This window comes from Gordionus sp. m RMFG-2023, chromosome 2, assembly GCF_954871325.1.
Source record: "Gordionus sp. m RMFG-2023 chromosome 2, tfGorSpeb1-WG-v2, whole genome shotgun sequence".
NCBI classification, from domain to species: Eukaryota; Metazoa; Nematomorpha; class Gordioida; order Chordodea; family Parachordodidae; genus Gordionus; species Gordionus sp. m RMFG-2023.
Window position 1 is genome coordinate 31,103,196 of NC_088776.1, and position 21,768 is coordinate 31,124,963.

General features: G+C 29.9%; 2 long non-coding RNA genes across 2 annotated transcripts in view; one reads left to right on the forward strand and one right to left on the reverse strand.

Moving 5' to 3' along the window:
- LOC135925188 (uncharacterized) overlaps positions 1 to 21,768 on the reverse strand; it is a 47,515-nt gene that overhangs the window by 13,560 nt on the left and 12,187 nt on the right. The window lies entirely within an intron of this gene.
- Positions 11,748 to 12,267, forward strand: LOC135924940 (uncharacterized). The gene is made up of 2 exons (XR_010571456.1): positions 11,748 to 11,849; positions 12,137 to 12,267. It is a non-coding gene; the product is annotated as an uncharacterized LOC135924940 (long non-coding RNA).

A 21,768-nucleotide genomic window follows, 5' to 3' on the forward strand; every position in this document is an offset into this window, starting at 1 on the left:
TTTTAAGAAAATTTTTTGCTTAGGCAAAGGGGGGATTGGGGCTGAAGTCCCACCATGGAAAATATGATTAGGGAAAATTTGTATTTTTATAATTCTTTTATATTGATATCTAGACCATTTCCCTTTATGTCTTAAAATCGATAATGCTGTAAACGTTACTTCAAAAAAGAAACGCGTTATTCATTACGTCAAAAAAAAGGAACGCCCGTTCTGGCTATTCAGAAAGTAAAGCATTACTCGTTACTTGAAAAAATAAATATTATATACAAATATTTCCTATATATAATATAAATAAAATTGTACAAAAATAATATATTATAAGATAAGATATTTTTATAATAATTTTCTATTTATTTTTAACCATAAATGATTTTCAAAATTTTGATCAGTTAAACAAGAGAGTGCTCAAGCTCAACACATCTTTTCGTGGTAAACACACGTTCAAATGGCGCAGAGGATAAGAGGGTTGTATTATCATATCATAAATAAAAATTTTAATTGGAATTTATTAGAAATTAAAGAATAATACTTATTTTGAAAAAAGCTTAATAGATCATCCTCAAAAGAATCTTCATTCAGATTCCCATCAAACATTTTTTTATATTTATCAGAAAATAATCTGGAATGTATGTTATTTTTAATGGAATTAAAGTCTGCTTTTTCTTTATCAAGATATTTTCTCAAACTGGAAATAAGGACCTATAATTTTACCCAGAGCTAATCTAATATAAGTAGCAGGTAAATTATTGCTGATAGTTTTATATTCATCTTTATATATGTGTTCGAATCTATTGAAAATAAATTTAAACAAAATATAAATTGTAAACAATATTTCAACTGTATACCTTTTATCCTTGCAGGAATACATTAATAAGTGGCTTACAAAAAAATTACTTAAAGCAATTTTTTAAATTTTAATATTGTAATAGTTATCATGAGAATGAGAATTCCCAAATGTAAAATCGAAAGAGCCGTAACCGTACAACATATAAATGAACGACTTGTCATTATCTGAAAATTTCTGCAATTCGGATTTATCACTCGTCAAATTGGTTATTCTCCTTCATAAGTTTATTAATTTCACGGAGTTATAAAAAGAGTATCATCTTGTTATAACCGGTTTAAAATAAGATATCTTTCTATTTTTTCCAAAATGGCTGCACAATTTCGAGACTGCCCATGTTTTTTACACATTAAGGAAATAATTGAGTTGGGGCACAATTTTACGTAGACTATGTGCTCTTAATATTTTTATTGGTGTAAAAAATGTTTCATATTGGGATCAGGGCAGGTTAAATATCTTCATCTGGAGAAATATGTACAATTGACATAATATTCTTTATAAATAAATTATGATATTAGAGAATTAAATTAACATATCTTGATTGATTCAATAATAATTAGATTAACAATCTTGACTATAAATTTAACAAAGAAAATTTAAAATAAAAATGTATGAATTTGGTGGTTGATCTAACTTAAAAATCTGCTTAAATTATTTATAAAATTTTAAAAATAAATAAAAAAAATTTTATAATACACAAAATATGCTTTTTCCATATTTTTTAAGAAAAAATTTATAGTGAGTAACGTTTTGCGTTACTGTTACTCAAAAAAGAAACTCGTTGCCTGACTCGTTACCTCTTGTAACGAAAGTCGTTCTATTTTTTCAAAAAAGGTAACGCCTCTAGTAACTACGTTACTTTTGAGACGTTGTACTAAATAAAAATACATCATTTCTTTTATATTATATTTAAAAAATTGAAAACGACAGCGCTATGATTGTGGGACAGCCTTTGATTTCTATTTCCAAATTCATACTAAACAATAGCTCAACCTTGGCGCTTGGGATTAAAAAATCATATATTGTAATCGTTTAAGGAATTTTCTACGCGGTGGAAGGGAGGTAGGGGGGATTTTTTAAAATTGAAATGATTATTTTTGGAATATTAAAACTTTATTACAACTAATCTTATAAAATTTTCATAATCAAGCATATTTTAAAAGATGAAAATTTCGATCACAAATAATTAAATATTGGAAAATACAAAATATTTAAAAGCGAATTTAATATTGTTAAAAATAGATATATAACCCGGTATGTAAATCACACTAAAATATAGAATTACACATTAAATAATGATATAAAAAGTTTATCAAAATCTAGTTCATAATTGAAAATTAATCTTTGCCATTGCATAACTTTTCAATAATTTGTTTTGCATAGGGAATTAAAATCTCAATGTATATTAAGCATAGTTAGTCTATTCAAACGATTTTCTGATGCGTACTTCTGAGTTAGTTTTTTATCCTCCGTGATGAAGAAAATGACCTTTCATTTGTGCTTGTATTCTTACTAAAATATTTATATAATTAAAAAAACTCCAAAATATATTTTAAAGTACTTCTATTGCGTTTTAGGAGGTTTATTACTAAATTAATCTTTCATACCAATAATTAAATTCTATTTATTTGCCTTCAGATATATTTTTATCCTCTGAATGAAATTGAGTCAAATATATGATTTTTTCTTCATCAAAATTTAATATTTCCTCGTTAATGCTATTTATAAATTAGCTAGAGCCATTTAATGGATCACAAATTGATTATTATTTAAGTCAAAATTGTATCTAAAAGTGGAATTAAACGGTTATTTTATAGTGAGCCTCATTTGAGTCTACGCTATTTGTTTGTCTAGAAGCAACTCGAGGCTCGCAAATCTCAACATAATTTAACTTTCTCCGCAACAATCACATAAATCTCTTCTTGGTCAATATTTTCTCTTGGTTTTCTAAGTTATAATATAAAAATTTTGGCGATTCTCCCTAATCTCAGCGCATACCATATCATTTTTTTGAAAAATATCGCATAATGCGTAATTAAATAATTTACTAATGCAAAAATAAATTGGCTATTAAAAAAAAAAACTTAAAACTTTACTCGAAATCTAAACTTATACACTAAAAAAATCCTAAACACCAACTAAGAGAAAAAACAGAAACAACTTAAATAAACTCTCGAAACTAAAAAAACTGTCAACAAATATGCAGAATTACTAAACTCAGAAATACTAAAGAATTCCTTTATTCGTAATTTTTTAAAATACAAAAATCATTAATTTTACACATATAAGAAAAATCTATTTTTTTAAACACAAAAAAAATAATAATAATGAATAAATAATATATCTTATTACATCTAATTTAATTTCCAATCAACCTTATTTTAATCGGTTGATTGGCATTTCCCGTAAAAAATATAAAATGTTCGCGTATTTACAAATACGACATGCCACCCCTTTATGGGATCAGGGCATGTCGATAAACAAAAAAAACTTTCATGTCGATAAACAAAAAAAAATCTTTTTCCACATGTATAAAAAAATGTTCATGCTCACCTTCATGTTCAATGAATATTCCTCACCCTAAGCCGACATGGGACTGCTCCAAAAATCCCCTGCGCTAGTCGTCGGTAGAACCTCAGTAGCTATTGTAGCCATAGCTCTCTGCAACATATCCACTTCTCGATGTCCGCGAGAATTCCCTAATTGTGGCAGTCCATCATTATAACTTGATCTTTTCTGAGGACACCTATCCGCAGGTATGGCCGGTCCCATAAGAACAGAAGTTGTCGGCTGCTCTACACTCATCTCGTTATATATCATTTTTTTTCCTTCATATGGTTCTACCCGCGGATTTTCCGATAACAGCCCCATAGGTACACGATCCCTGGGTAGTTGCGTGCATTGATGTCTGAGATGACCCTCTCCCTGACAATTATAACATTTCTTCCGTCTACTCCCATACGTCGGTGGTTGATTTTCCTTCCGGCGTCCTTCTCCCAGGGTCATACCATCGTGCTTCTTGATTAAGGTGACCTGGAGATAAAAATCTCCCAGGTCTACTAAACGGGATATTGTTTCCATTTCTCGAAAGTGATAAAATATTTGTGGATAACTGGTTCAAGGCTATACGTGGACCTTTTCTTTATTTTGATTTTCAGAAATTAGTAGTAATGACTTAAAAAAAAAACTTTATAACAACAAAAACTTCAATTTAATAAAAAAAAATATAATTTACTGGTTCAAGAATATGCGTTGACCTTCTCTTTATTTTAATTTACAGAAAATGGTAGTAATGATTTCTTGTTAAAAAAAAATTGACTTTATAACAACAAAAACTTCAATTTAATAAAAGAAGTATAATTTAATATTTCGGGAAATTTAATTGGAAAAAAAAATAATTTTATAATTAAAAAAAAATCTTTTACAAAAAAAAAATTTAAATTAACTAAACACTTTTGTTATTTAATTTTCTTTTTTTTTAAAAAAAATTCACTTCATACACAAAAACAAAATCGATCCATAATTGCGTTCCAAAACACACACACGTTTTAAACTTTTCCTATTTCCTTTTACGGTATTCCACACATACACAGACCATTAAATTATAAACAAGAGAAAAGGGGGGGAAAGGAAAAAAAAAACTCAAACAAAAACTTTCAATTAATTACATCTTTTTTTACTTTAAAAAAAAAATATTTTCCCAGTACCAATACCCATGTTCAACAACCATGATTTATCCTATAAGGCTATGAACAAAAATGTATTCCCAAAATGAATTACAACTTTTCTATTCCTTTTCTTTTTTTACACTTTTACTCATTTACAATACATATATTACCACAATTTCAATCTTTTCCCTTGTTTATTACCGACAGCCGGAACATTAAACTAGTTTAACTTACATTACATATACATACATATACTTCAATTTCTCGTAATATTACCGAGATAACCTCCTTATTCAATTTCACTTTTTTACACAACATCTATCAATAAATTCTAATACCATCATATAATGATACATAAACTTAAACAAAAAAAAGGTTACCGACCGTTCACGTACATTTTACTCCTTCATGCTTTAACTTTGCATAAATATATATATTTACCACTTTAAGATGAGCCCCTCTCCTATTTGATCCTTTAACTTCCCATTCCCACATACAATATGTTCCCCAAACCTTCATTTACACATTAAATATTTGCTCGGAAACGAGTCTAATCCTTCGGGATGCACCTTCATTTTATTTATACATATATTTTCATATTTATATTATCATACGAGGTACCTCAGATTTACTTCCGCGGTCGTATATGATCATTGTGGCGCATCACTGTGCCGCCCATTTCTAATTGAATCAAATTTAACTTTGAACCTTTGTTTACCCCAACAATGCCCCTGGCCCATTTCTTGCCCTTCCCGTCAAACAAACGAGTCCATACTTTTTCTCCAACTTCAAACCTAATCTTTCGGTCCTCCAAAACTCCCTTCTCATGACTCTCTGCCCTTAGAAAATCTAGGGGAACCCTAGTCCTCCGACCCAAAAACAATTCCGCAGGTGTCACTCCTTCCTTATTCCTAGAATTGAGGTAATACAACTGGGCCAAATACACCCCATTCCCCTGATTGCCGGCCTTTCTTATCCAATTCTTAACAATTGCTACCATCCTCTCAGCCTGACCATTTGAGCTGGGATGATATGGCGGGGTCAAAATGTGTCGAATCCTAGACTCTTTACAAAACTGCTTGAAATTTTCGCTAACAAAGGCAGGTCCTCCATCAGATACAATGGTATCCGGCAATCCAAACCTGGCCATTAATGCCCTCAATTTCCTTACCACAATTTTCGTGGTATATCCATGTACCTCCTCGTACTCTATCCATTTTGAATACGAATCCACTACTAAAAAATACGACCTTTTGTCTAAATCGAAAAAATCAACATGTAAGCGCTCCCACGGTTTTCTCGACCTAGGCCATATCTGACCCACCTCCTTTCGTGGCATCGCCGCACACGAATTACACGGTTCACATGTCCTTGTGATATTTTCAATATCTTTTCCCATACCCGGCCACCAAACATATTCACGGGCCCACGATTTCATCTTCCCTTGACCTTGATGTCCAGCATGTAACAAATTTAAAATTTTACCCCTTAATTTGAACGGAATTACAGCCCGATTACCCCTCATTAAACAATCATCTATCACAGACAATTCCTCCTTCACCTTTTTAAAAACTTTACAATCCTCCTCCCAAGTCTTTTTCCCCATTACACATAACTTTATCCTAGTCATTTCTCTATCTCTCAATGTACTCAACTTAAGATCCTCCCAATTGGTAGGACCCCCTTTGAGCATATGCGAAAGCGAACAAACCAGGGCTTTTTCACTGTTTCGAACCTTATCCTTGTTCCCTTCATCATTTTCTTCACTTAATCCTAATCGGGACAAACTATCAGGCAAACAATTCTCTTTACCGCAACGATATCGGATCTCCACATTAAAGCTGCCCACCAACAACAACCAACGTTGTAACCGTGGAGACATCATTAACTCCCGATTGTTTTTCCGAAATAAGTGAATTAACGGTTTGTGATCAGTAAAAATTACAAATTTTTTACCAATCAAATATTCACGACATTTCGTCAACCCGAAAATCACAGCCAGGGCCTCCTGTTCAATCACAGAATACCTGGTTTCCACCTCACGAAAAACACGCGAGAAAAACAATACGGGTCTCTCCAAGCCCTCTATTACCTGTAATAACGCACCACCAACTCCTTTATTTGAGGCATCCACCGCCAAAACAATTTCCAAGTCATTATCAAAACACACCAAAATTGGCTCTTTTCCAATTTTTTCCTTTAAAATTTCAAAAGCAATCTGCTGTACATCCTTCCACTCATAATGAATTCCTTTTTTCAATAAATCATATAACGGCGCCGCCACCTTTGCAAAATCTTCCACGAACCTATGGTAATAATTGACCATACCCAAAAAAGACTGCAACTCAGCCTTAGTGTCAGGCCGTTTCATGTTCGATATATTCTTCAAATTTTTATCCAAAGGTTTCACTTCAATTCCATTAATCCGATGACCCAAATATTCAACCTCCATTACCCCCAGAACACTTTTCTCCTTACTAGCTCTCAAGCCTTTATCACGAATTCTCCTAAACACTTCCTCCAAACGTTGATTATGCTGCTCCGCCGTCACTCCCGTAATTAATACATCATCCATATAATAAAATACTCCTTCCAATCCTTGGAAAACTGACGCCATGGTCCGTTGAAAAATGGGAGCAGATACACTCAACCCGAATGGTAATCTACAAAACGCAAACAACCCCTTTGGAGTCGTTATCGTCAATAATTTACGGATCTCCTTTCTCAAAGGTAACTGCAAATACGCCGACGAAAAATCCACCTTGGAAAAATATTTCGCACCCTTCAACTGAGCCAAAATCTCTTCAATCCTAGGCAATGGATATTTAACCTCCACCACCCATCGATTGACCGTGACCCTGAAATCCGCACAAAGTCTTAATTTACCATTTGCCTTTTTAACTGGCACTAACGGAGTTGCCCAATCGCTATATCCCACAGGAATAATAATGCCGTCCTTCACCCATCTATCTAATTCCTCATCGATCTCCTTCCTCCATTCGAAAGGAACTCGCCGACAAGCCAAAAAGATCGGTGAAAAACCCTCCCTCAGTTGAACATCAACTTGATAATCATTTAAACAACCTAATTTTTCATCAAAAATAATGCCATACTGCCTTACTAAAATAGGAATAGCTTGATTAACCTTATTCCAATCCTCTTTTCCCCCGGCCACAATTTGCTTCTCATTTCCCTCATCATTATGATCCAACTTACTCGATTTCTCCATTATCTCCTCCGAAATTTCACAAATTTTATTATCAATATTATCCAAAATTTCACTCTCTCCAACATCCATTATTACATTATCACTAGTATCAAAAATATTCCAATAATTATTGGGAGGACCAAGCTTGGTAATCCAATCCCACCCCATAACAGTCTCAACATTTTCCTTTACTACCCATAAATCAAGGAAAAATATAGTATCATTAAGATTAACCCCCAATTTGGCCTTTCCCAACACAGCGACTTCCGACCCATCAAATTGCCTGACACACATAGCCTCTTTTTCCAGTTTACCCCCAGGCCAATACTTATAAAAATTCTCCTGCGACATTAGGGAAATACTAGCCCCGGTGTCAAATAACATCTCTATATTCCTATGGTCAATTTTCAAACTAACCCTCGGACACAAACATGGTCCATCTAATCTCTCCGTCATTAAAATATCATATGTTTTAATCGGAGAATCAGCGTTTATTTTATCTAAAATAATAATTTCATTGGCATTCTCATTGCCTCTTAAATTCAACTCGGAATTTAAATTTTTATTACTGACAATTACATTTCTTTTAACAAGATTCGTGGGACATCTTTCCCAAATAAAATTCTTAACATCCCTTCTAAAAGGATAACGAACAATATTCCTCGGATATTGTTCCCACCTAAATCGACTAACCTCCCTCTCAGAGAAATTACGAGAATTATTTCTTATTTTAATTCTATCATTTCCCTCATTTCGACTAATAATATTTGTTTTATTATACAAATTTTTCCGAACTCTCGGAGCCCCGACTCCTATATGATTCACCTTGCAATCATATAGTCAACACGAATTTCGTGATACTTCCATGCAGTCCACAGCTACATGTCCCGGCCTTTTACACTTAAAACATAATCGGACCCCATTTAAACTAACCATTTTTACATTGGCATTTCCTATATCAGATCTCTTTAACGGAAATCCATCTTTAAACCTTTGCTCTGGGACTACGCAGGTATCCCTTTTATGTCCTCGCCATCCGCAACGATGGCAAATGATCATTTCAACAAATCTTTTATTTTCATCGTAATCATTAAATTTCTTATTCATATTTCTATCACCCACCTGGCTCTTAACCGGACCTTTGCTCTCCTTCATCAACGCATTGATGGCTTCTTTCATTTCTTTCATTTCCAGGAGGATCCTATCTGACCTCTCCCCAACATTTCCAGCCTTGATTTCCTCTAAAACATCTTTTAGATTACTTTCCAAGTCTGCTATTTTCTTCCCATAAATATCCGATATTAAATTAAAATACGTTTCCTCCATTTTCTTTTTATAAACATCTGACACCGCAGTGTCCTTCTTCCAACTGCAATACATGCCTGCCAGTACCGCAGTACCCCTTTTTACCAACAATTTCAATATAATAATCAATAAATACATCATTAATAATATTCCCACAGTAATCAACTGTTTACCTAAATCCAATTCATTAAAGTTCTTATACATAACTTTATAACCCAAATCCTTATAAAAGAGAACCTTATCCCCAAAACTATACTCCCCACTAGGCCTAAAAAAATAAACCATTTGCTCATAAATTTTTTTTAATTAATACTAATAATCAATTACAAAAATTTAAATATTTGTAGAAAATATTAATACAACACTAAAATAAAAACTTCTCTATTAGAATCGTATAATGGTAGTACAAATGCGCAGTCAAAAATTCTTAAAAAAATTATATAATTAAAAATTTTTTGTTTTACCTTCTAAACCGAATAACTCCTAGGAAACATAAAACTTTACTCGAAATCTAAACTTATACACTAAAAAAATCCTAAACACCAACTAAAAGAAAAAACAGAAACAACTTAAATAAACTCTCGAAACTAAAAAAACTGTCAACAACTATGCAGAATTACTAAACTCAGAAATACTAAAGAATTCCTTTATTCGTAATTTTTTTTAAAATACAAAAATCATTAATTTTACACATATAAGAAAAATCTATTTTTTTAAACACAAAAAAAATAATAATAATGAATAAATAATATATCTTATTACATCTAATTTAATTTCCAATCAACCTTATTTTAATCGGTTGATTGGCATTTCCCGTAAAAAATATAAAATGTTCGCGTATTTACAAATACGACATGCCACCCCTTTATGGGATCAGGGCATGTCGATAAACAAAAAAAACTTTCATGTCGATAAACAAGAAAAAATCTTTTTCCACATGTATAAAAAAATGTTCATGCTCACCCTCATGTTCAATGAATATTCCTCACCCTAAGCCGACATGGGACTGCTCCAAAAATCCCCTGCGCTAGTCGTCGGTAGAACCTCAGTAGCTATTGTAACCATAGCTCTCTGCAACATATCCACTTCTCGATGTCCGCGAGAATTCCCTAATTGTGGCAGTCCATCATTATAACTTGATCTTTTCTGAGGACACCTATCCGCAGGTATGGCCGGTCCCATAAGAACAGAAGTTGTCGGCTGCTCTACACTCATCTCGTTATATATCATTTTTTTTTCTTCATATGGTTCTACCCACGGATTTTCCGATAACAGCCCCATAGGTACACGATCCCTGGGTAGTTGCGTGCATTGATGTCTGAGATGACCCTCTCCCTGACAATTATAACATTTCTTCCGTCTACTCCCATACGTCGGTGGTTGATTTTCCTTCCGGCGTCCTTCTCCCAGGGTCATACCATCGTGCTTCTTGATTAAGGTGACCTGGAGATAAAAATCTCCCAGGTCTACTAAACGGGATATTGTTTCCATTTCTCGAAAGTGATAAAATATTTGTGGATAACTGGTTCAAGGCTATACGTGGACCTTTTCTTTATTTTGATTTTCAGAAATTAGTAGTAATGACTTAAAAAAAAAAACTTTATAACAACAAAAACTTCAATTTAATAAAAAAAAAAATATAATTTACTGGTTCAAGAATATGCGTTGACCTTCTCTTTATTTTAATTTACAGAAAATGGTAGTAATGATTTCTTGTTAAAAAAAAATTGACTTTATAACAACAAAAACTTCAATTTAATAAAAGAAGTATAATTTAATATTTCGGGAAATTTAATTGGGAAAAAAAAATAATTTTATAATTAAAAAAAAATCTTTTACAAAAAAAAAATTTAAATTAACTAAACACTTTTGTTATTTAATTTTCTTTTTTTTTAAAAAAAAATTCACTTCATACACAAAAACAAAATCGATCCATAATTGCGTTCCAAAACACAAACACGTTTTAAACTTTTCCTATTTCCTTTTACGGTATTCCACACATACACAGACCATTAAATTATAAACAAGAGAAAAGGGGGGGTTACTCGAAATCTAAACTTATACACTAAAAAAATCCTAAACACCAACTAAGAGAAAAAACAGAAACAACTTAAATAAACTCTCGAAACTAAAAAAACTGTCAACAAATATGCAGAATTACTAAACTCAGAAATACTAAAGAATTCCTTTATTCGTAATTTTTTAAAATACAAAAATCATTAATTTTACACATATAAGAAAAATCTATTTTTTTAAACGTAGGTAATGAGTATTAGGCAGAAATATGGAAATAAGATCAGGAATTTAAGACAGTAATATTTGGTATATTATCTTATGTCTAGATGTATATGGTACATCTAATTTTGATCATTATTTGGTATGCCTTAAAACTCATTGAATGGTGTTATAGGTATTCCGTCATAGGAAGCTGAAAGACCTCATGAACAGCAGGACAGAAAGGATTGTTAAATATTTAAATATGTGAAAAAAAAAATTACGAATAAAGGAATTCTTTAGTATTTCTGAGTTTAGTAATTCTGCATAGTTGTTGACAGTTTTTTTAGTTTCGAGAGTTTATTTAAGTTGTTTCTGTTTTTTTCTTTTAGTTGGTGTTTAGGATTTTTTTAGTGTATAAGTTTAGATTTCGAGTAAAGTTTTAAGTTTTTTTTTTAGTGGGTATTTATTTAATATTATTAGAAAGAATTATTTTGGGTTGTTAAGTTATATAATTGAGAGTAAAGGGCATTTTTATTATATTTAAGGTAACTTTTTTTATTGTTGCCAGCTGACCAAGATCGAAAGAGTGGGTTGATTCGGTTTTAAAGTAAAACAAAATTTTTGTTGTATACATATTACATAAGAGAAATTTTGACAATGCAATGTACTACAAACTATACAGATACATGAGTTTAAGGATTTCTATACTTTTATATTTAACTTAAAAGGTGTAAGATAGAAAGTATGTAATGAGTATTAGGCAGAAATATGGAAATAAGATCAGGAATTTAAGACAGTAATATTTGGTATATTATCTTATGTCTAGATGTATATGGTACATATAATCTTGATCATTATTTGGTATGCCTTAAAACTCATTGAATGGTGTTATAGGTATTCCGTCATAGGAAGCTGAAAGACCTCATGAACAGCAGGACAGAAAGGATTGTTAAATATTTAAATATGTGAAATTTATGAAAATATATATGGATATAGACTTTTGTAATAAAGTGTGTATTATTTAATTATGCATTTTGGGTTTGTAAAGGGATGAATATGTATGGGATAATTTATTATTAATTAAGGTTAATATATTGCATAGGTAACATATGATATATTTAATTATGAATGAGAATTTGAAGGAATTGAAGTATGATGAAGTCAGAATAATATCTATAATGTTAGATGTGGATAGTTATTTTGATTTAGTGTCTGCATTTAGTGTATATATAAATTGGATAGGAATTTGTATGATACATTAGATGGTGTATAATATTTTTTTTTCCAAATTATGAAATCTTTATATTTAATATATATATTTTTTTTTTAAATTATAAATTTTTATAAGAAGTTTTATTTGCAATTATTATATTATTTGTGTGGTATGCAATGATGTGAAGGGAAAATATTTTTACAGATAAGGTCAGCCCGTGTTGATGGGTATGCCTTGAAGTGAGAATATTGTTTAGTTTGCATACTGGGGAAAGTTTTTTTTTTTGTAAATTTATGCTGCATAATACATTTTTTTAAATCTTTTTAATAATTTTATAACACATCACATTTTACTATTTAATTATGAACATATTTTTAAAGAAAAGACTCAAAGTATTTTATATTGTGAAGGTATATTAAAAATTCTTTACATATATACCATATAGCCCATTATATTATCAATTTTTGTTACTTTGCATTCTACATTTTTGTGAATTTGTGCTAATTGTGATGACAGAGTTAGGTAGAAATGGTATATTTTTCTTAGGATACTGAGTAATTCCTAGATGGAAAATATTGTATTTTCTACATATTATATATTTGTTCCTTCATATATAATATTAAATGTATTTATATACGTATGTATTGTAATTTTATTTTTAATCTTTGTTCGGCCAAGTTTCGCAATTATTTTTAATACCTAAAGATGGATTTTTATATTCATTTTAGGAAATATTTATAAAGATGTAGCTTTGTTTTTTTTTTCACATGATAGAATGAAAATTACATGTGTTGAAATTGCATTTCACACACAGACAATATGTTCACATTACATTATTATATGTGATATCATTATTTCTTAATTACCATGAATCATATCCAAATAATGTGTATTATAGCTCATATTTCCCAAATATCTTAAAATGAATGAATTATTATGTTTTGCTGATATTACATTGTCCATATTAATGTTGCATAGATTATAAATGCAGATACCCCAATGTACAGGTCATTATTGATAATATGTGTTTTCGCGATTATATATTGAAAGGTATCGGCGATATTATATTATAAATCATCATAAGGGAAGACGATTTGATAAATTCCCTGAACGTCTTCAAGGCGTCTTGATACAATTCAAAAAGGTGATTCGATACAATTAAAAGGGGGGATTTGATATAATTCAAAGAGGTGATTCGATACAATTCAAAGAGGTGATTCGATACAACAACACCACAAAGAGAGGGACGCTGGGCTTGTGAAGGGTGGGCGTGTTGTAACTGTTGAAAAAAAGAAGAAATAAATTTAATATAATACATCAAATGTCAGTTATTTTCTGACAGGGGAATTAAGTTTTCCTTGGGGGAAGAAGAGGAGATAAGGATCACGGGGTTTTTTTCATTGTTCGGAAAAACCCGTGGTGGGAGATTGGGAGATATTGGATTTGATGTCAGCTGTGGACCTTTGGATGTCATCTGTGGACCTTTGAGAAATGAAGAATTGGATAATTATATTATGTTATATTTTTCTACATATTTTATGTTAGATTATTGTGGTTTTATTGGAAATAAAGATAATTATGTTAAATATGGATCGTTGTTAATGGTCAATGGTATTTATTTAATATTATTAGAAAGAATTATTTTGGGTTGTTAAGTTATATAATTGAGAGTAAAGGGCATTTTTATTATATTTAAGGTAACTTTTTTTATTACTAAAAAAAAAACTTAAAACTTTACTCGAAATCTAAACTTATACACTAAAAAAATCCTAAACACCAACTAAAAGAAAAAACAGAAACAACTTAAATAAACTCTCGAAACTAAAAAAACTGTCAACAAATATGCAGAATTACTAAACTCAGAAATACTAAAGAATTCCTTTATTCGTAATTTTTTAAAATACAAAAATCATTAATTTTACACATATAAGAAAAATCTATTTTTTTAAACACAAAAAAAATAATAATAATGAATAAATAATATATCTTATTACATCTAATTTAATTTCCAATCAACCTTATTTTAATCGGTTGATTGGCATTTCCCGTAAAAAATATAAAATGTTCGCGTATTTACAAATACGACAGCTATCTTATTGAATTAGTAATGAATCGGCTTCAGATAAATTATCTGGTTCAAGCTATTCTGATATTTCTCAGAGGGCACTCAAAAAGAGCTCTTCTAAATACAAAATTTCTGCAGCAGCATGATGTCTAAGACTCCATCTTGTCGGGCATACATTTTTACTTCTTGTAGCACAAGTCTTAGAAATAATTCTATTCAGAAATCTCTGTCTCTTAAGATATCTTATACAATCCAGAAATTTTGCCTATTCATTGTTATTAGTGGAGATAAATTAAAGAGAAATATTTTTGGTTGTTAAATTTTCTTATATCCATCAGTGTAAGGTTTAAAAAAAATATTAAAAAAATATATTTTAAATTTTACGGGATAAGATATTAATAAAAAATAATTTATTCAAAAAAAAATATATATATAAACGTTTTAATTTATATTTTAATAAAGAAATTGATATAAAAATATACTGAAAAATTTATGAATGTAAACAAAGAATTCTAAGAGGGAAAAGGGAGTGTTTCAAGGAAACACTCGTAGTTCCCTTTTAGGGTTTCAAATTGTTTTTTGTTTGAGGAGTAGGGACTCGTTTTTGACCCCTATCCTTATTGAAATTTCTCTACCCAATTGATCGAAAAATTTTAAGGATTGGGGACCAGGGTTTCCCAAAACACTAAAAAAATTAGAGGAATAAAAATAAAAGAATTTAGAAGGGAAAAATATTTTTTCTTAATTTTATTTCTTGGAGTTCCATGGGGTTTAGCTTTAGCCTGGAGGTAACACATGAGACATCCCAGATAAGTCTTTTGCCACCAAGCCAAGATGTTAAAGACATGTCATCGGGATGCTTACCATCCGCATTTAGGAAACCAGGGCTCCAATATTTTGGGGAAACCGGCCTAAATCAAAGATTTGCCAATCAACCTATTCAGATTGTCATGTCGCAAAAAACGGCCACTGACTTTTAGGCAAGAGAAACAATGTCTAGAAAATGGATCAACTTGCTTATTGCAGGTAGCACAGATGTCAATAGATGGGATAAAACACCCTAGCCTATGGCCAATGGCAATTAGAAACTCATCGTTTGTGAGTAACATTTCCTCTATACCACTCGGAATCGCATCTAGACATTCATGGCCAGGTTTTTTTTTGCTTTTCTGAGTAGTTGAAGGTTAGTTAGATTGGGACACATACAAAGTTTTTCAAATGTACATTGAAGCATTATAACTAGAAAGCTCTTTAAATGACTTGACATCGGGTGCTCAGATCCTTGGAGAACTAGAGTAAGCCAAGATTGTTTGGCCGAAGTTAAAAAGGGATAGTTCAACTTAATAAGCGAGGAAATAGAGTCGTTAAAGGATATCAGTGAAGAAAGGAAACAAGCAATTGCCATTAAAATGAGGGATGAAAATCCAAGTCCTCTCGAAAAAATTTTTAAATTAATTTTCACTTTTTGCTAAAATTTAAAATTAAATTATTGAAATAGAGCACTTTGTAATTCATAACTTTTTATATTTTTTCAAAAATTTTTGCTAAGAGATAGGTGGGAGATTGAGGATTCCCCTCCCCCTCCCCCACTCTGTACGAACTTGATATGGATAGTTTTTTCTAAGCATCTTACTCAAATGACGAGCTCTATTATATCTTTTATTTTAGCTTACTTTTTAGAGAAAAGATGATAAAAACACCTAATTTACTATGTGTCTAAAAAAGTAAATTTAATATTATTTTATTTTTTTTAAATAAAAATTAAATCCAAATTTTAATAGTAATATTTAATAAATAATAATACAGGGTCATTCAAAAAAAGAAAATTGTCAACCAAAAAGGATAAGGTCCGATAAAAAAAAGATAAAAGTCGATCAAAAAAGAAAAATGATCGATCAAATAAAGGAAAAATATTAAAAACATATTAAAAAGATCCAATCAAAAAAGGGAAAGAGTCTACAAATAAGGAAAAGGTCAATCAAAAGAGGGAAAATTCTACGGGAAAAGGAAAAGGCTTTATCAAATAAGGAAAATAGTTATTTTTTTTGTATATTTTAGACGGTAACCTAAATATCAAAAGTATAATTAATTTTAAAATATCGATGTTTCTATTTGTTTAATTTTTCTGGACTCCAAACCAGAACTTGGCCCCGAGATTTTTTACTGAACCCGAACCCTTTATTAGAACTAGGGTTCAAAGCCCTGTTAATTATTTGTAAATTAGCTAAGTTATAAAATTTTTCAATTTGGTTTTTAGTTTTGCGAACAATTCAGTCTTTAAAAATCATTTCCAACCATAACCGAACAGTGGTCTTCACTATATATGCTTTTATTCCAATAAAATTTATATAAGAGAGGGGTAACAATCCTCAAAACTTTTTGTTGGACTCACGTCTGGCTATATTTTATAAATAACTTTTTTATATTAAGATAACCTAAAAATAGTAAAATCCTAACACTCATTTTTAAGTTATTCAAAGTTTAACAGGTTTCCAAATCTGTTTTCTTATTCATATCCTCTATGGGATATTTAAGAAAATCAAATATTAAATCTTTAGTTTCTGGGATTTTCTGGTGATCCATTGTGAAATAAAATGTGACCTGTTTATTTTAATTAATTGTAAAGTGTTACACTTGGAGTTATTTATAGGATTGAGAATCTTACGAGACGGGGAAGGGACTATGGTCGTTACAAGATTAGGTGCGCCGATCAGCTCAGGAATAAAAAGAGAAGGGCTCAGAGCAGGAGAGGATTCAAGGACGGAATAGAGATCTCGGGTCTTTGGGTCTTTTGGTCATGATAAGAACCTATTAAAAAGGTGAGATTGAGAATCAAAATAAAAATAACACATATGAAGACCCACGTCAATATAATAGGTTTTTGTTCTTTATTTTAAATAGTAATCAATAGCAAGTTACTATTCAATAGTAAACATAACCAAATTTAATCCGTAGCATTACAAAAAGATTAAATCTACATATAAAATAAAATAATTAAAGTTAAAAAATGCAAAGTGAAAAAGATCCTTATCCTCAAACAATCCCGTCCTTCTATAACTTTTTTATATCGATTATGTGCGCTGTAGATAATATTTTCATAACAAAAATACATTTGGTCGAATGACAAAAGCAATAAAAAGTGTTTTTTAATTTAAGTTACTATTTGTGATAAACACAAAAATGTTAAAGTCAGTGGCCCCTACACATTCTGTGCGATGGAAGAAAAATACCCCCTTAAAAGTACCCCACCCCGCCTCAGAAAACAGTTAATTATTTGTGACACCCTTTTGACAGTACATGAGCTAGTAGCAATGGTTAATAAATATTTATGTAAAATTGATAAATTAGTAAAAGTAGAAAATTTTTAAAACGATAAGGTAAAATAAACGAACAATTTTTCCAGTCTGAATCATTAGTCTCAGAATCATCATCATCAGAAGAAGAAGCTAAATAATGATTTAAAATAAATTTACAATTCTCAGAATCTGACAAGATTCTTCAACCTCCAGGTCATGTGTAATAATTGCAACCATCGTTTTAGCCATAATATAAATATTTCGAAACTTAGATATCTTTTAAAACTTGACTTGAATTTAAATGGCATCCTTAAGAATCCCGGAAAATAATTCCCCGGAAAAAAAATCCCGGAAAAAAATTCCCGGAAAATAAATCCCCGGAAATTAATTCCCCGGAAAAAATCCCCAGGAAAATAATTTCCCGGAAAAAAATTCCCCAGAAAATAATTCCCAGGTAAATAATTCTCCGGAAAAAAAATCCCCGGAATAAAATTCCCCTGGAAAATAATTCCCCGGAAAAAATTTCCCCACTATACATTGAATTGCTAATGCATTGCTAAACTGCATTGCTAAAAGGCAATCAATCATTATCAATTATAAATCAATCAAAAATTTATTACGTATAATTTTTTAATGATAATTTTTTAAACTTTTTTTAAAATATATTTAAATCATTTTTTTATTATAAATGAAGAATACTGATTAAATGATATGGTATATAATTTTATTTTTATTTAATATTATTAATAAGAAATTTATTTTTAGCTTATTAAAACAAATATACATTTTATTCAATTTTAAAAATTAACAAATATATATCCGTAAGAGGGCGTTATATGTTTGAATATGTATCATTTTAGGAAACCGGAATGATGATTGGATAGCACTTTTTTTATATTTGGGTATATAGATACATATGAAAAACCTAAAAATTAAAATTTTTTTTTAGGTTTCTTTGATGTTTAATGAGTAGGTTTAGAATAGTAAAACAATGGAAATTTTTTAAAGTAAATATTGCTGGCGTTATTTATCAAAATCTCTTCATTTTTGTTTTATACGTGTATATTTACGTGCTAAGCATTATTCTAAAAAATATTTTGAAAATAATTTGATTTGACCGATTGCCGAGCTCAAAACCGACCACTCACTAAATATTCGATTGACCAAATTTATTAAAAATATAATTTGAAAAATGTTGATTTTCGTTTTATATATCTATAAATACGTATAAAACATAATCCTAATAATTCTTCAGAATTAATTTTATCAAAATTTTTAAATATTTTATTTGAGAATTATTATTTCGTTGATTTATTTATAGGGAATTTTTTCTCCTAATTTTGTAATTTTAATTTTCTTAAAAACGGAGATTTTTTTTCCGGGGAATTATTTTTCTAGATTCTTTTTTAATATAGCTTACATTTAATATATTTATTGTAGCTTTCGTTCTCTTCGCTACACTGCACAAGGTACGATTCCCAAACAATTTATTTTAAATGAAATAGTTACATTTCTCATATTTAAATAAATATATTATGCTAAGCTAACCTATCTCATATTTTACTTTTAATAAACCTTTTATCGGTCCGTTGTCTCACCCCCTCCTTCATTATTATATAGGATTTAACTTGTAATATACAATAAATTTATTGAATTTAAAACAAATTAAACAATAACATAAAATTTATCGAATTTAAAAACATTTAATGGTAAATCTAAATATATTTCCGCAAATATGAAGTTGATGATTTATTTTCAAAAAAGATACTCCAGCAGTAGTCCGCCAACATATTTATACGATTCTTGCCGGGAATTTAAATTGAAAACTTAAGACCCCCCAAAACGAAATTCTTTACCATTTTTCTCAAAAAGCAATCGATAAAAAATTATAAAAATTAATAAATTTATAAGGAAATATAAATCTAACACTATCACCAATTTTCAGGGATTTTCATTTGATACTTTTTAAAATATATCCGTATTACCATTTTTGAGATTTCGAAAAGTTGCCTTTATACGATAATATTTTTAAAACTTGACGTGAAGGGAAAACTTAGAAAACGAATTCGAACTCAATGTCAAATTCTGCACCAAAACTTGTTTTTATTTATTTTTTCTCCCATTTTTCTTGTCACACAGTGTAATTAATAAAAATTGATAAAGACATAAATATTAAATAAAACCTATACAATAATTTTAATCTATATTTTTTCAGCTTTTAGGTAGAGATATCAACATCCAAGGATGTTTTTATCATCTTACTCAATCAACTCATAGAAAGATTCAGGAATTGGGGTTAGAATCATCATATCAAACTGATCCAATGTTATGCTTATTTGCAGCTATGATCGATGGATTAGCATTCTTACCTATACACGATGTCAAACGAGGTATGGAGTATTTAAAAACCATTGTATCGGATGAAAACAAAGAATTATTGTTTTATTTTGATAAAAATTATGTGAATGGAGAATTGAGACATGGGAAAAACTCTCAAAGGCAAGTAGAGCCATTGTTCCCACCAGAAACATGGAATGTGTTCAATGTTACGATTGCTGGGGAAAATCGAACAAACAATGTATGTGAAGGATGGAATAACCGATTTAAGCATATTGTAGGCAACAAAAAACCGAAGATATGGGAACTACTCGAAAAAATAAGGATGGAAATAGCGGTTGATATGGGAAAAATCGGCCAATGGAATATTGGGACATACACTCCCCAAAAAAATCGTATTTATGCAACGAAACAAACTATTTTAAAAAATTTATGCATTGATTATTTAGAAGAGAGAAGGGACTTGCCCAATTTTCTCTCTTCAATTGGAGAACATATACGTTCTAGAATTGTTTCTTTTGAATAATATAATTTATTATTCTATATATCATTTAATAAAATTATAAATATTTCTTTTCTGTAACTTTTGAAAAAAATTCATTAACAAAATAATAATTGTTAGATTAGAAAAATATAATACTCACTGCTGATAATCACCTCTGGATGTATTTTGATTAAAGTGGTCAGCATTTTTCATTACTTTTGGCAGTATTTAATTAAAATTGGGCAGTAAAAATATAATTTTGCAAGTTTTATAGTGATTCTGTATTCAGTCAGTTAAATTCTTAAAGTAGGTAAATACTTCAGTAAAATAATTTTTATCAAATAGAGGGTATCAGATTGAATTGCTAATTTCCTATTTAGCCACAAAATTTATAAAATTATATTATTTAATAGCTTATCCTTGTAAAAACAAAAAGGGGCGCTATTTAAGAGTCAGTAAACTGTGAAAAGCCTTTTATCATATTTCTAAAAAAATGATTAAAATTTGTGTAAAAATAATTTTTCAATAAATACCTAAAAGTTGATGAAAGTGTGTAAAGGTGAACTAGATTTATTTAACTTTCGTTTTATTATTTAAAATCTCAAATCCTCGAAGAAATTTGACTTTAAAAAACATTTCTATTTAATTAAATACTGCAGAGCAGATCCGGGTCACGGGATTTTTTTTCCGGGGAATTATTTTCCTAGATTCAAATTTACTAGTAATATAATTTGAAAATTGTTCATTTTTGTTTTATATATCTATAAATACATATAAAACATAATCCCAAAAAATATTTTAAAAATATCGTGGTTTGGCGGATAACCGACTCGTATATGTTTTATTCGTAATTATAGATATATAAAACAAAAAATGAACATTTTTCGAATCATATTACTAGTAAATTTTATCAATCGAATATTTAGTAAGTGGGGTTTTGAGCTCGGCAATCAGTCAAATCAAATTATTTTCAAAATATTTTTTAGGATAATGCTTAGCACGTATATATATACGCGTATAATACAAAAATGAAGATTTTTCCATGGATAACGCCAGCAATGCAGTATTTGGTCATTCGGTCGGTTTTCGGGTCAAATCACGATATTTTTAAAATATTTTTTGGAATTATGT